This window comes from Martes martes (genome assembly GCF_963455335.1).
Source record: "Martes martes genome assembly, chromosome: 14".
Lineage (NCBI taxonomy): Eukaryota > Metazoa > Chordata > Mammalia > Carnivora > Mustelidae > Martes > Martes martes.
Window position 1 is genome coordinate 36,146,913 of NC_137902.1, and position 16,377 is coordinate 36,163,289.

Consider the following 16,377-nt stretch of genomic DNA (forward strand, 5'->3'; position numbering starts at 1 on the left):
AGAAAGAAATAGCTAAAGTCAATATTCTAAGCTTCCACTTTAGGAAACTAGAAAAAGAGCAAATTAAATCTTAAGTAACTGTAAGGAAAGAAATAATAAAAATTGAAGCTGAAATTAATGAAATGGAAAATAGGAGATCAGTAGGAAAAATAAAGAATATAAAAACCTGGGTCCTTCACAGGGTTAATAAAGTTGATATGATCAGTGTTTTCTAAGTAAGTGGATTTAAATTGGAATTTTTGAAGAATTTCTACAGAACATATGGACAGAATAATCTAGTTAAATCATGATTTGAATTTCTCCAAAACCCCTCAAAACTTAAACACAAGTGATTTTTGTCTTAGACATGGGTTTGGTAAGTCTGAGAAGAATAGTCTTCTAGCAAGGGAGATATGCTTTTACAGGTGAGAGGGTTTTGTTTGGGATTTTTTTCCTTTGCTGTAAATAGTATCTTTGAGAATGGTTGTACAAAATTTGAACACAGGTCAATGCTATAGGAAGGGAAGAAATGGTGATTACGTAGTGACAACATGGTAGACTGCGGAAGGGCAGGTGAAATTATGCACCTCACCCCAGCTGTCTGAGCCTTGCTTTCATCAGTAAGAGGAGGACACTGTCCTACTTCTAACAAACAACTCTAATGGGTTCTGATGAATGTAGTGTGCCAAGGTCATTAAAATCTTTGAGCAGAAACAAAAGAAAGAAGGAAAGACTATGCTAAATCAGGTGAGAGGCCAATATATTGGCAACAAACCAGGTAGCATGCCCTGTGAGTAGCTAAATGTGACTGCTTTTGAAAAACATCCTGTTTGGGGAGTTTCTCTGGACTTCTTCTCTATGATCTGCCATCTTTTATTCTTGGTCCTTTTTTGGGTAATTTCCTCTCTTGCCACCAATGAGTTGACACACCAGGAACGTGTCTCAGAGGACAACATTAAAAGATAGTATGCCTGACCTAGCTGTGTTCTCGTATTTAGTGAGAAAGAGCCCATTCCTTCTTAAATAATCATAGTTAGCCCTTGGCGTCAAGATTAGGGAGTAGACTAAGGGTAGAGAAGGGGAAGAGACCTCTAGGCATGCTTATGGACTCAGCTTTGACAGAAAGGAGAAATTAAATCACCAAATTGAGGGTTTCTTTCTGAGAGTTTGCGACCAAAGCCACCTAGATTTAGGAGTTCCAAATAGGAGTCTGGGGATGAAGTCCTGCATTAAAAAAGAGTGTGCACCGCCTGGGGAGTTGTGTCTGCATATCTTGCTCATGAGCCTAGAGCGGCTCAGGATTTAGGGTGATCACTCAGATCTACCATCTTCACCCAAAAAAGTTTATTTTACCTCAAACATGGATGAAAAATGACATAATACCCTAAATTTGAATCCAGGACCCTGAAATTAGAGTATCACTTGAGAAAAAGTGAAAGAATTAAATGATAAGTTTGTCCCCAGTCCTGGCTCTAGGACATATTTTAATTAAAAATCTGCTTTATATATTCTCAGGCCTTTCTGTTCTATGTGCTTTCTACCTCCTTCACCTGTGGTCCTCGGGAAGACACTATGACAGGAAGATTTCCCAGTCTGGCCTACGGTACTTCTCAAAAGGCCACAGATTCCGAGTTTCCTATCTCCTCCTTCCACTCAAAACGGCCATGTTTTCTCTACAGCTGGTTCTGATTAATATAATGGAAAGAAGTTGCTTAAACCAATTCACAGAGATTTGAATGACTGATCTGTCACTACCTCCTCCCCACCCCAAGACATTAACAAGCTTCCTCAAATGTAAACTCAAATGGGTCATCAATGAAATGTTTAGATGAAATAACCAACAGTGAAAGGGGGGTTTGGTAGAAAGAGAGATTAAGGGACTAATTAGAAGAAATTAAACTCAATTTTGTCTAGCCATCTGATTCCCAACTATGGTTCACTCTAGTCTCACAAATTCCTTAACATACCAAGGTTAATAACAACATTTTCATGCAGCAGTCCAAATGAGGGTGAAATGTATGTCCGTGTGTGTGTGTGTGTGTGTGTGTGTGTGTGTGTGTAAAGGAAGCGAGTTTGATGATAGGGACAACAGTGATGAATACTTGTATAATTCTCTGATTGAGGCCTGCCTGCCATTGATGCCTGATGGTGGTATAAAATAAAATAAAATGAGGCGCCTGGGTGGCTCAGTGGTTTAAAGCCTTTGCCTTCAGCTCAGCTCATGATCTCAGGGTCCTGGGATCGAGCCCCACATCAGGCTCCCTGCTCAGCGGGGAGCCTGCTTCCCCCTCTCTCTCTGCCTGCCTCTCTGCCTACTTGTGATCTCTCTGTTAAATAAATAAATAAAATCTTTAAAAATAAATTAAATAAAATAAAAATAATTCTAGCATTTACTTGGAAAGTCTTAAATGTGAAATAGACATTTTCTTCTGGTTGGCTAATTACAGCATGTGTTGGGAAGAGACGGCCGGCACAGGGCAACATCGGGATGACTGCATTGTTTAACCTTTGCTGAGCACCCTGCAGTAGGGTGTCTTAAAGCAACAGTCCTTCATTTTCTTGCGATTCCTTGAGTCAGCAATTTGGGGTGAGCTCTGGTTTATAGATACTGATTTTTGCCTGGGCTCACCTATGAAGCAGCAATTAAATAGGGGGCTAGATGGTTTCAGATGGCCTTGCTCAACATGCTTATATGAGGGTGATTTCGGCTAGATACTTCAGTTCTCTTCCACGTGACTTCTCCATCAGGCTAACTTAGACTCATTCACCTGACAACAGCAATTCCAAGAAGGCAAAAATGGTAGCTTCAAGAGTACACAAAATGTGACTTTCTCACTCACATCACATTCTATTTACCAAAGCAAGTAACAAAGCTGCTAGAATCTTGGGATGGAAAAATAGCCCCACTTCTCTCCATGAGGCCTGCTGCAAAGACCCACTTTCTAACTACCATAAAGACTTAGAAATAGGGGTGTCTGGGTGGCTCAGTGTGTTAAGCCTCTGCCTTCGGCTCAGGTCATGATCCCAGGGTCCTGGGATGAGCCCCGAATCAGGCTCTCTGCTCAGCGGGGAGCCTGCTTCCCCACCCTCTCTCTGCCTACTTTAAAAAAAAAAAAAGACTTAGAAATAGTACAAAAGGTTTTAAGTGACTTTCTATTTGAGGTGTTTTCTTTATTTTTTTCCCCACCCTCTCCTTAGTCCAATGAGATTTTTCTTTTTATTTGTGGAAAAGTCACAGTAGGAGAGCTCATGTTCCAATTATAAACTAGGCTTATGAGAACGGAGATGTTAGGCTGCTGATTATTCCATTTTAGGAAAAGGGAACAAAGCTAGACTTTATGATAGTTTTTAGAATATTTTAAGAATGATATGTGGTCTGTCTTTCCAATAAATGGTCTCTTGTGGCACTCTTTGGAAGAACTATAATCACTAGAAAATTCATTATCGAGCTTCTGAAGTTTTTATTTTAAACAGTTTGAGCAGATGTGCTAAGATACTTGCTTTACACATCTCCCAAATATTGACTTTTTTAAAGGATGTGTTTAGCTCACATCCCTTGGGACACAGATTTATGTTTCCTACCACTCTTAATAAGACCTTGAAAGTGTTTTTTTCTGGTTAAACATCTTATTTCCATTTTTTAGGCTAAAGAGAAAAATGTTTATGGGGCTATTTTATTAGTGTTTGTAATGAGGACATTTATAAAAGACATTGATTTCTTGGGGTAAGCTAGTCATGGTTCATGAAGGAACGTAAGAGCTATAGTCATGTTCTGAGAAATTGACCCAGGTGTCTGCAGATCTAGCTCTGCAAGTCACCTAACCTGGCCATACCTGTAAAATAAAATTATCAGTGACTTGGCCCATGCCAGGCCCTAGAGCCAGCAATTCTGAATAAGAGCAAATAACTATTTTTGAGTCTCACTTTCCAAACAGTGGAGATAGTGGGGATGATGGGAACAGGGTATGTCGGAAGACAATAGGATAAAGGAGCAACCTCTGGATACAAAAGGATCTTTGTACTTCAGAGTCTGGTCTCGCACTGCAGTCTTCTTTGTCTGTTTTTGTGCTTTCGAGAGTGCAGCATTTGGGGGGTACAAGTTCTGATTAAAGATGTGACAGCTTCTACTACCCATAATGCCAAATTTTTGTTTATAATTTAGTCCTCAAGGAATCTTTCATTCCCTTTTGTTTCCAGATAAATTTTCGTGCCCCCCCACTCCTCCCCCTTTTTGCTCATTTTTATTTCAACATTATGGCACAATAAATAAATTTCAACAAAGAGGAAAAATGGATATTACTTTGTCTAGTGTGTAATGCTAAACAAGATAGTGTTTAATGAAGTTTCTGTGACTCATTGGACATTATATACTTAAAAGACTCTCTTGCCACAAGTATAAATTTTCAGAATATTTCAGATAGTAAACATTTCATAAATATTGTCTCTTAAGGATAAGCCCTAAAAAGTTGGTCTTTTTAGTTCTGATCTGAAAGTATTGCAACAGACTTTAGTGAGATTAAGTATATACCATGTTAAATTTTTTTCTTGATTTTTAAACTTATTCCTGACACATTTATTCCCATTATGAATGATGTCACTCACACACATTCACCTGATTTACTTCCTCAACTTAATTTTGACATTTCTGGGGCTAGGTCACTGTACTTGCAGCTGAATCCTTTGGCATGTAATTATTACATTTCCATTCTGATAATGGTTTTTTTTTCCTAGCATTATTGAGATATTATTGACTATAAATTGTGTGTACTTAGGGTATATACTTTGGTGTTTGGGGTGATGTGGGTTATGGGATACAAGCTTTCAGTTAAAGATGAACAAGTTCAAGAAATCTAATATACAGCATCGTAACTGTTATTAACTATATTGCACTGTATACTTGAAATTTGCTGAGTGTCTTCACCGCACATACCAAAAATGATAACTAGGTGAAATGATGGATATGGTAATTAGCTTGATTGTGGTAATCATTACACAAGGATCTTTCATTCTCCTGCTTCTCTTCCAAATCTGCCTTTTCTTCTGGTTCCTGTCCTACTTCTCATATCCAAAACTGAGCTTCATGTGACCGAATCCAGTGGTCATTATTCTTTGCTTATCTTATATGACTTCTAAGGAGCAGTTAATATTACTGCTTACTCTCTCCTTGCTGAAGTTTCTTTTGGTTTCTGTGATGCAATCTTTCTTGGACTCTTTCCTTACTTACTTGATACTTATGCTTAAACTCTGAGTGTTGGTATTTCCCAAATTCCATCCTGGAATTCCTTTCCTAACTACACTCTCTCCCTACATAGTCTTATCCATGTTCATGATGTTAAATGCCTGACTTTCACATTTTTACCACTAGCCTTGGTTTAATCCTGGAATTAGATTAGAATAGCCAACTGTCTACTTAAAATTTCCATTAAGATATGTAATAGGTATCTTAAGTGTAGCAAGATCAAAACAGAACTGTTGACTTTGATTCCAACCTGTTCCTTTCTCTGCTTTCCCCAATTCAGAATAGCGTCACCATTTTCCTCAAACAAAAAATCCAAGTACCACTATTTTTTTCCCACCTCAAATTAATCCAATAACAAACTTTGCTTAATCTCTACCATGAATTCAGAATCCATCCACTCTTTCCATTTCAGAGTCTGCCCAAGTCCAATCTACTCTTACCCCTTGCCTCAACTACTACTGCATTGACCTTTCCCCCTTATTCCATGATTGGATATTATTTTTTTGTGGTTTGTATCTTATCACTAGAGAAATGTTTAAACATACACAAAACTAAGAACATTATAATGAATCCCCATGAAAATTTCATCTAGTTTCATCTTTTTCATCTATCAACTTCACTTTCTCCTCTCCAATGAGGTGTTATAAAAGAAAGCACAGACTTTTAATTTCATCATAAATATTTGAGTATGTATAGGTAGCAGCAAGTGACTTATGTTTTTGGCACAACAATAACACCACTATATACCTAACAAAAACACCAACAATTTGTTACATCATTCACTATTCAGACCACTTTTAAATTTCCTAGATATGTCCAAAATGTCTTATGGTTGTTCTGTTTGAATAAACCTTCAGATAAGGTCGACACATTGCATATGCTTCTTGGGCCACTTTTGATCTGTAATATCCTATTTTATATCATCCATTTGTTAAAGAAGCCAGTTTACTTGTCCTGTAGTTACCCACATGCTGGAATGGCTGATGTTATAGTCATAGTTCTTTTTTTTTTTTCTTTTTGAAGATTTTATTTATTTGACACAGACACAGTGAGAGGAAGAGAGTGCACACACAAGAGGGGGAGCTGCAGGCTGAGAGAGAGGGAGAAACATTGGGCTGGATGTGGGGCTGGATCCCAGGACCCTGGAGACATCATCTGAGCTGAAAGCAGACGCTTAACTGACTGAGCCACCCAGGCACCCCTACTAGTAGTTCTTTACATGTATCTATCTCTCCACATTTTCCATCATGTTGTTAGTTAGCTTGATTATGTTCAGGTCCAGTTTTATTTTGGCAAAAATAACTTTATAGATGATGAACTATAAACTTTCTATTGCATCATATCAGGATTATCTAATGTCTGGTTGTCCTACTTTAAGTGATAATAAGATTAATCTATAGGGTTCCAGTGATGTCAGTGGTCCATTCACTATGCAATTCCCAAATAACTTTTTTTTATTCACCCACCTTTCTTTTTCTTCTCTTTTTTTTTTTAGCTTGAAATGACTACAATTTGATTTAATTTTTATTTGAGAAAAAACAACCTATAAAGCAATGTTCTTTTTTTTTTTTTCTTTCCTTCCAAATAACTTTTTGTTTAAAATTTCTAGAAACCAGGTGATGGCCACTGCCTAGATCTGTTATTTCAGTATTGGTTACAAAAGGTGATTTAAAAAAAAAAATTATCTTTCCGCCTGCATATATTGCTGAAACTCCTCTATGAAGAACTTGACCTCAGCAATTATCTTGTTATCCTGAAACCCACTTTGTATAGGAAAAATAGGATGAATGTTTGATCTTTGCTCTTTGTTCATCAATTTTCAGAATAATGAGCCACTGCTTTGGAAACTTAAAAGAAGCAGAAAATTTTAAAATTGGTTAGTTTTGTTTTTATTGTCATCATGAATTTGCACGTTTGATGGGTGTGTCTGAGATATACTTGAAATCATTTACTCCATTACAATGTTACTCTTATAATACTTTCACCACACTGCAGTCAGTGTGATCCGTGAAAAACTCCTCATGCGATACCCATCTGTCACATAATATCCTCCAGTTTCCCCATTACAGTTGGATGTTCACTGAATTTTTTATCCTAGAAAGACCTACCCTCACTGACTTCACTCCTATGTGAGAGATCACTTCCTGATCTCTCTCTTCAGCATTAATACTCCTCCATCTCTCAAATGCCTGGCATTCAGGGACCATGTGCTGTCTGCTTTCTCTATCAGTAGTGTTATTCTTCCTGATCTTTGCATATGTCCTTCTATGGCCACCTAGTTATTTTCCATCAAATCACCCATCATGTATTCTTGGAATAGAACTACCTGATATTTTCCTTAATAATCTGTGTTTCTTTTTTGTACTCTCTCTTCTGGATGTTAAGTCCTATTGAGAGCAGGGATCTTGTCTTGCTCACCACTGAATCTCCAATGTCTAAAAGAAGCCTAGCACTAAGCTCTAAATAAGTATTTTTTGAGTGAATGACTGATTGAATGTACAATGGGCTCGTCTGATTTAAGGCTGGCTCTCTCCAGAGAAAAGGACCCTTGAGATCCACATATATACTAGTGACTTCTTGGGGGAAAGGAAGGCTCTTATAGTGCTGAGCAGGCTGGACTTGCTTTAACCCAAGGATGGCAAATTTCAACTTACAAGTGAATAGAAGAAAAAAATCTTTTGGAGTTATTTCCCGTGCATAGAAAAATTAAAAAATCAAAGTGATTTATTTTTAAGTTTTATTAACTTTTCACAATAGAAGTATGAATTTCAACTAATAGAGATTTAAGTTTTACGTTTGAAAGTTCTTTTTCATATTGTTAGCACTGCCATAAAATTTATTAAACTCTCATCATATTGCAGAGACACAAATCTTTTGGTGTTTCTTATTTGTGACTGGATAAAATTTCATGTTGCAAGGAAATTGCCCAAAGACTCTTGGCCTGATGCGCTCTAGGAAAAAATGTCAGAAATTACAGGTTTTTAAGTCCTAAAAGTGGGCTCTAATTGCTAAAGTTTTGAACCATATAATGTTAGGATTTTTTTAGGTAATCATAAAATCTCATTCCATATACTGATATTATTCTGTCTCAATTACAACCTGGTTTAATGTCAAAATTCTGGGGTATAACTCTTTGTACTCAGTAAAAGTTTTTGAAATTATACACATATTTTGTTGGCAATTTCAAAATATGGAAAATCACAGTAACCTGTAACATTTTTAAGTAAAAAAACATGAAATTATTATTATTTTGATGGTAAATATGAATTTAAAATTAATCTTCATTTTTAAACATTACTTTAAATACACTTTGAGAAAGCATTTGTGTTTCCTTTTGCAACAACTGTTGAAGTTTAATTTTGCCCAGTTATTTATTTGAGGGGACAGTGATTGATTCTAACTATTAATAATTTTCCTTCCATTAACACACACTACATGAGGGGAAAAAGTCATAATCTGGAAAAAGGTATTTATAACACATGTAACTAGTAAAGGATTAGTATCCTAAAAACATATAACTCTTAGAATCAATTGTTTTAGGTAAAAGGAGCAAAAAGATCCACGAAGAGCAGGCATTTCACGGGGGAGGAAACATGAATGGTAAATCAGTACCTAAATACCTGCTGAACCTCATTATTGACCAGAGGACTGTACATCGAGACCACAGTAATAACACTTTTGCACATAATATATTGGAAAATATATTGGCAAAAATTTGGAAATAAATTTATCAAGTATTAGTGAATATATAAATCAAAGAAAACTCATAAGCAATTGTTTGTGAGTAAAATGATACGCCAACTGTATAAAACAACCAGACACTATAATAAAAAGTTGAAAATGTACATATACTCTTATATAAATTTCCTGCTCCTAGTTGTACGCCTTACAGAATCTCTTCACTATTGACAATATGAGATATATATAAGAATATTTGTAAAAACTTGTTTTCAGTTCCTTTAAAGGCAGTGATCCAAACCACAAATGTCTACTGAAAAGAAAATAGATAATAGAATGTATATATGTGGTCAGAAGAATAAAAGATTTATACCTACTTCATAATAACATAGATAAGTCTTAGAACCACCATACTGAAGGAAAAAGGCAGATCTTGGAAGACTGTATAAAGTATATTTTTTTATAAAGTTTAAACAAGCAAAACCAAACATTACATTGCTTAGAGGTATAAATACATATAGTAATTTTTAAACAAGGGAGTTCAGGGTCTGGGTGATTGGCAGGTCAACACAGGATACTGGTAGATTTAATTACATCTGAAACATTTAAAGTGAGATATGGATTTATAGGTTCTCATTTTTTAATTTTACTTCAAATTTTATATATGCTAAGTTCTTTTTTAAAAAAAAGTTTTTTTTTAAGATTTTATTTATGTATTTGACAGAGAGAGAGATCACAAGTAAGCAGGAGGCAGGCAGAGAGAGGCAGGGAAGCAGGCTTCCTGCTAAGCAGAGAGCCTGATGCGGGGGCTCGATCCCAGGACCCTGAGATCATGACCTGAGCCGAAGGCAGAGGCTCAATCCACTGAGCCAGCCAGGCGCCCCCTATATATGTTAAGTTCTGTTGCCAGCAGTGGATAACTGGGTTGATTAAGATAAACTTTTTCCGGAGAATCTGTCCAAAATGTATGAAATATCTGACTTAAGTTATTGGAAAACTATCAAGGAAGTGAGAATTTTCAGGCCATAATCTGTAAAAAATAGGAGAGTTAAGAGAAGTATTTAGGCACTCAGAATATCACTCACCTACAAAGTGATTACAGATTATTAAAAGATAATGAATAAAAAGTGAAAAGCCAAGCACAGTTTTCATTAGTCTGTGGAACTGGAAGGAAAAAAAGAAAGAAAACCAGAAATCATAAAGGAGAAAGTCACTGGTTAATATTCAATATTTCAAAATGAGATTCTGATGGGGTATACCCTGTAATTTATAATGAATAGCAAATAGAATAGCTCTCAGAAGGACTGATGCCCATCTTTAAATCATCTCAAACCAAGTTTAGTTCAGATGACTTGCTCTAGCCTAGCTCCCTACAAGAAGCAAAATAAATTATTTCTAGAGGAAAATAACATCATACAGAACTTCAAATCATCTCTACAATTTTTGACATGAAATGTTCAGAACTTAATCAAAAATAGTGAAACTTACAAGTACATAAAATTGATCAAAAGCCAAGGGACAGTAAATATTAGAACCAGACCCAAAAGAAATACAGATACTGAGTTTATAAGACACACACTTAATAAAAACATGCTATGTTTGGTATGTTCAAGGAATTAAATTACAATTCGAGAATTTAAAAGAAATAAAACTAAAAAATAGCATATAACTAAGAAAAATGCAAAAACTGAAACTGTCTCATAGAATGAGCTTAATAGCATATGGTACTTACAAAAGTAATAAATTAAAAGATAGGACTGATGAAAATCTAGCCTCAGTATGGTGAAACAGAGGCTGCAAAATACTGAAGTGAGTCTAAGAGGCATAGGATACACAGAAGAAAGTTGTCACAGTGAGCTGGTTGGTGCTCTGGAAGATAATAGAGAAAGAGTAAGCCAGAATAAATATTTGAAGAGATAGTGACTAATAACTTTCCAAAACTGACAAAAGATACCAATCTACAGATTCAGTAAGTGCTGGTAATCTCATTAAGTCTCTAAATAGCAAAATAACCAAATAACCAAAAAATGTATACATAAGTACATCATAGGAAAAAATGCTAAAAATTAAAGACATATTAAGTCTTTTAAAAGCTGCCAGGAGGGGCACCTGGGTGGCTCAGTGGGTTAAAGCCTCTGCCTTCGGCTCGGGTCATGGTCCCAGAGTCCTGGGATCGAGCCCTGCATAGGGCTCTCTGCTCTGTGGGGAGCCTGCTTCCTCCTCTCTCTCTGCCTACTTGTGATCTCTGTCTGTCAAATAGATAAATAAAATCTTAAAAAAAAAAAAAAAAAGCTGCCAGGAAACAAAAGAACATATCATCTGAACAGGTGCAATGGTAAGATTAACAGTGACTTCTCAATAGAAATAATGGGAGCCAGAAGACAATGGAATTGTATCTTCAAAGTAGAAAATGATGAGGCTGGACAACTAGAATTCAGCAAATACAGCCTTTAAAAGTGAAAGAGAGATACAGAAATTTTCAGACAAGAAGAAATTCAGAGGTTTTTTGTTTTTTTAAGCAGGCTCCAACTCAGTGTGGAATCCAAAGTGGGGCTTGAACTCATGATCCTGAGATCAAGACTTGAATTGAGATCTAGAATTGGATGCTTGACCAAGCAAGCCACCTAGGCACCCCAAGAAATTGGGTTTTTTTTTTTAAGATTTTATTTATTTATCTGACAGACAGAGATTACGAGTAGGCAGAGAGGCAGGCAGAGAAGGAGAGAGGAGGAAGCAGGCTCACCGCGAGCAGAGAACCCGATGCGGGGCTCGATCCCAGGACCCTGAGATCATGACCTGAACTGAAGGCAGAGGCCTCAACTCACTGAGCCACCCAGGCGCCCTGAAATTCAGAGTTTTTATAACAAAATTCATACTAAAGAAAATATTAAAGTGTATCCTTCAAACACATGGCAACTTATCCCCAGTGAATACAAAATTCTGCAAAAAGGAGTAAAGAACAAAGAAGGGGGTAAATATGTAATAAAGACAAAATGTGAGTAGACTCTATGATACAATAGTAATATCTTGTGGGACTCAATATATAAATCAAATTGCATGCAATAGTAACCAAAAATCTGGTGAGTAGCTGAGTAAAATGAATTAAAGTATTTCTGAAAGGTGGTAAATTACTAATTTTATAAAACTTGGATAAATCAAGGACATAGGTCATAATCATCACCATAACTACTAAAAGAATAGTAAAAGAATATATAACTAGTAACTAAGAAAGGGAACATGGTAGAAACACACAAAAAATTAAAAAAGCCATAAGGAAGAAAAGAAGTTGTGAAGGAGAAAGAAATAGAAAATAGATATTAAAAGGATAAATTTAAACTCTAGTACAACAAATATGGAATAAATGCTCCATTTTAAAAATAACAGTTGTCAAATTGGATAAAAGGAAACATGCTTCTTCAAGAGACATAATTTCAATATATGAATACAGAAAGTTTCAACATAACTGAAAAATTTGCAAAAATTAGCAAAATAAAGCTACTGTGCCTAAACTGATGTGACTAATTTAAAGCGATAAATGGGGGTGTCTGGCTGGCTCAGTTGGAAGAGCATATGACTCTTGATCTTGATGTTGTGAGTTCAAGCCCCACTCAGACAATACATGATACTATGTTTGAAACTGTGGATAAAATGGAGACAGGAGGAAACGGAACATTTCAATATATACTTGAAGAAAATTCAAAGAATTTGTGAAAGAAGTGAAAATCTAACAAAGGAAACTCCCAGCCCAAGTGACTTTACTGGCGGACTCTTCCAAATATTTACAGAAGTAAGAGAACAATCTTGTCCAAACTCTTTCAGAATACAGAGAAACAGATAATACTTCCCAATCCATTTTAAGACACCAGCACCCCCAGAGAATTAGTGTATTATTTGTGTAATTAAAATTATTGAAAAATATATATACTTGGGGCACCTGGGTGGCTTAGTCAGTTAAGTGTCTGCCTTCAGCTCAGGTCATGATCCCAGGGTCCTGGGATGGAGCCCTGCACTGGACTCACTGCTCAGCATAGAGTCTTCTTCTACCTCTCCCTCTGCTGCTCCCCCTGTTTGTTCTCTCTGCCAGATAAGTAAATAAAATCTTAAAACCAAAAAAAAAAAAAAAAAAAGAAAAGAAAGAAAGAAAAATATATATGCTTGTGTAGGAGGCAGATGCTTCTAGAAGAAGACACAAGAAACCACTAACAGAAGTTGCCTCCAAAGAGAAGAGGCACTGGTGTGGGAAAAAATTTACCCTTTATTATATGCTTCTTGGTACCATTTGATATATACTCATTGATATATAGATTGTTTATAGCTGATATATTTTCAAATTTCAAAAATGGAAGAATGAATTTTTTAAAAAGGTACTGTAAGAAGCTTGGAAATTACTGCTCCACCCTGACAACTATTAAAAGCTGAACAAAGTGGAAAATCAACCGCTCTTCTTAGATCTATAAGGGAAGAAAGGTCCTAAAGCAAATCGCTCCCTCCAAAATTGGAGAGCCCGGTGAGCAAATACAAGAATCGCAATTCACTAGCTCAGAAACTTCTGCAGGGACCAGTACCAAGGCAGGGAAACCTAACTGTAAATAACAAATTTCTGGGGCTCCCCGAAGTGGGAGTAGGGAAGGAACCATTTTGAAATATTCCAAAACATCCTGTCATTCTTTACAAACTGTACTTTTTTTTTTTTTTAAGATTTTATTTATTTGCCAGAGAGCGAGAGAGAGTACACACAAGCAGGCAGAGAGGCAGGCAGAGGCAGCGAGAGAAGCAGGCTCCCCGCCCAGCAAGGAACCCGATGCGGTGCTCAATCCCAGGACCCTGGGATCATGACCTGAGCCGAAGGCAGTGGCTTAACCAACTGAGCCACCCAGGCGTCCCTTTACAAACGGTACTTTTAAGGAGAAACTATTTAACTGAGCCTAATTTGCTGAGATTAACCAAGCCTGACTAACCTAGGGGGAAGGAAATACCCAGTTTCACCCATATTAGCCAGGATGTCCCATCTAAGGGGATGTGGGGACTGAGAAATGTGTGAAATTCACAGTTCAGAGGTGAAGGCTCACTAGAAGACTGATCTTCATCCTAGGATTATAGAATGCCTCCCATCACCTACACTTTACCATCACAGTACTAAGACCTATTTACAACAGTAAACTACTGACTTTGGGTGACAGTGAGTAGGTTCATAGCTGTAGGTTCATAGCTGTAACAAATGTATCACTGTGGTAGGGGCCAGTTGATAATGGAGGAGAATATCACGTGAGGGGTCAAGGAGTAATACCTGTGACTTTAGCTCAGTTTTCTTGTGAACTAAAGCTCTCCTAAAAAATCAAGTCTATTAAAATAAAAAAAAAATTAAAAAGTGCTCCCCTTGCATTTTCAGCTAATTTCATGTGTTTGAATATTGAGAAATTTAGGACTATGGAATCTGCTGGGTGCCCCTGGACACTGGGAAGAGGGAGGTGTAGGTAACTGGTTGGTGGCCTTAGCTACAACCTTGAAGCTGGAAAAGGCCAAGGGAACATAAATTCTTCACCAGCCTCAAGGTCAGACTAGAGAGTTGAGCCTTGCTGCACATGAGTGTTGGTTCTTGACCACTGCTTGGTGCCTGCTTTCATGCAGAGCCTCCAGAGGCTCCAATCTGCACTTTGGTTGACATTCACTTCTGGCCTGTTCCTCAAACAGAAGCTTAAGGAACTGCTAAAGCTTTTCCTGTCATCAAATGATGAATCTGGCTTCTTATCTCCCTGATAAATGCAATGGTGTGTTAACTCCCCCATGATTCATACGGGAGAGAAGTAGAAATTAAGATCAATGAAATTGTTTTTATAGACATTCTTTTGAATGCAATCATTTTCTCGTCCCAAGATGATTTCTCAGAGAGAATAACTCAGGGCTGGTCTAATCACCTCTCCTACCCCCACTCCTAATGCTGTTTTTGGCAACTGACCAATTGTTTAGCATTCAGCTGTTTTGACAGCTGATAAGAAAGTAATAATAAAATGGTCTGTTGAATGATAATTAGGATTGCCAAATTTAGATTTTTGAAATATAGAAATAAGGGGGTAACAGTCTGGAAATGTGGAATGCGGAGGGTGGAAGGAATGTACAGGGCATGCAAATGACTGACAGACTGTGTATCAACTTTGAGAAGGAGGAGACAAGCTGTCATGTATGTGACAAAGGCGAGTATTTACAGTGCAGCAAGAACTCACGGAAGGAGGGGGGAGGTGCGGTATTCTGGTAGAAGTCCAAGTGGATACTTAAAATTTCACAGAGTGAAGCAGATATTTTGTTTTTAGGAGAGATTCAGGTCTACCATCTCAGATTCTATATGCAATTCTGAAAATCATTATCACCCTGTATAAAAGCATGTAACAAATTTAAATTGGATACATGGACTTCTTCAGCAGATAGCCTACAAAAAGAGGGAGCTGGCAGACTAAAATAAGAGTTACATAGAACTGGTGGGAAAAAGCAAACCCATGAAACTTCAAAGTAGAACAATTTCAGGTTATTTAGTATAAGGACAAAAGACTCAAACACTTAATTAGGGCCTGAAGGCATCATTGAATTGAAACTGCCAGAAATATTGATTCTCAGGCCATGAAGAAAAAAAATTATCTACACCACATCCTATTTAAAAAGACAAAAGCATATGGAATTCTTTTAGAAGTGTTTCCACTTCCAGAATAATGAAAATATGAAAGTGTTGTCATTACAGACCCAGTTTATCTAAAAATGACAAAGTAAAAGCTACATTTATTGAACATGTTCTGTGCCAAGAATGTCCTACGTTAATGTTAATCCTTTCAAGAATTTTGCAAAATATTTATTATTGTCTTCTTTAAAGATAAACTGAGGTTCAGAGAAGCTGAAGTTTATAACCTGTGAATGACCAAGCCAGAATTCCAACCCAGAACTTTCTGAGGGGTGAAATCTCCTTAGAGCAATAAGTGCACAAAGCATATGTTTTCTTTCATGTAAGTACAAAACATTGCAGAGAAGTGCTACGTTCAGGCTCCCGTGTCAGCCCCACCTGTGTGAGTACCTGTCCTGTGTTATGCCACCAAATGACCTGGTACAGTAATCGTTTCACACCCTGGTGTCTCCCTCAGTACGACCTATGCAGCAATAACACCTACTTCATAGAGAACAGAAGAGATACTCCATGTGACATATCAGTTGGCATCATAAGATCTCCATAAATGTTAGCTGTAATATTACCTTACCCTTGAACACACTTATTTGAACACCTGCTTCCTTCTGGACAATCTTCTTAAAGAGGTTTAGGGTCCCCATTGCTCAAGGAGCTGAAAATCTCGTGAAGAAATGCAAACAAAGGTAGTAACTTTTTAGAAGGGGTATAACAAGTGAATATACCTACGAGAGAAAAACCTAGAACACATTTAGGTTTCCAATTACCTGAGAAGGCTTTCCAGAGATGAGTACCTTTCCATCTTGAAAAGTGACAT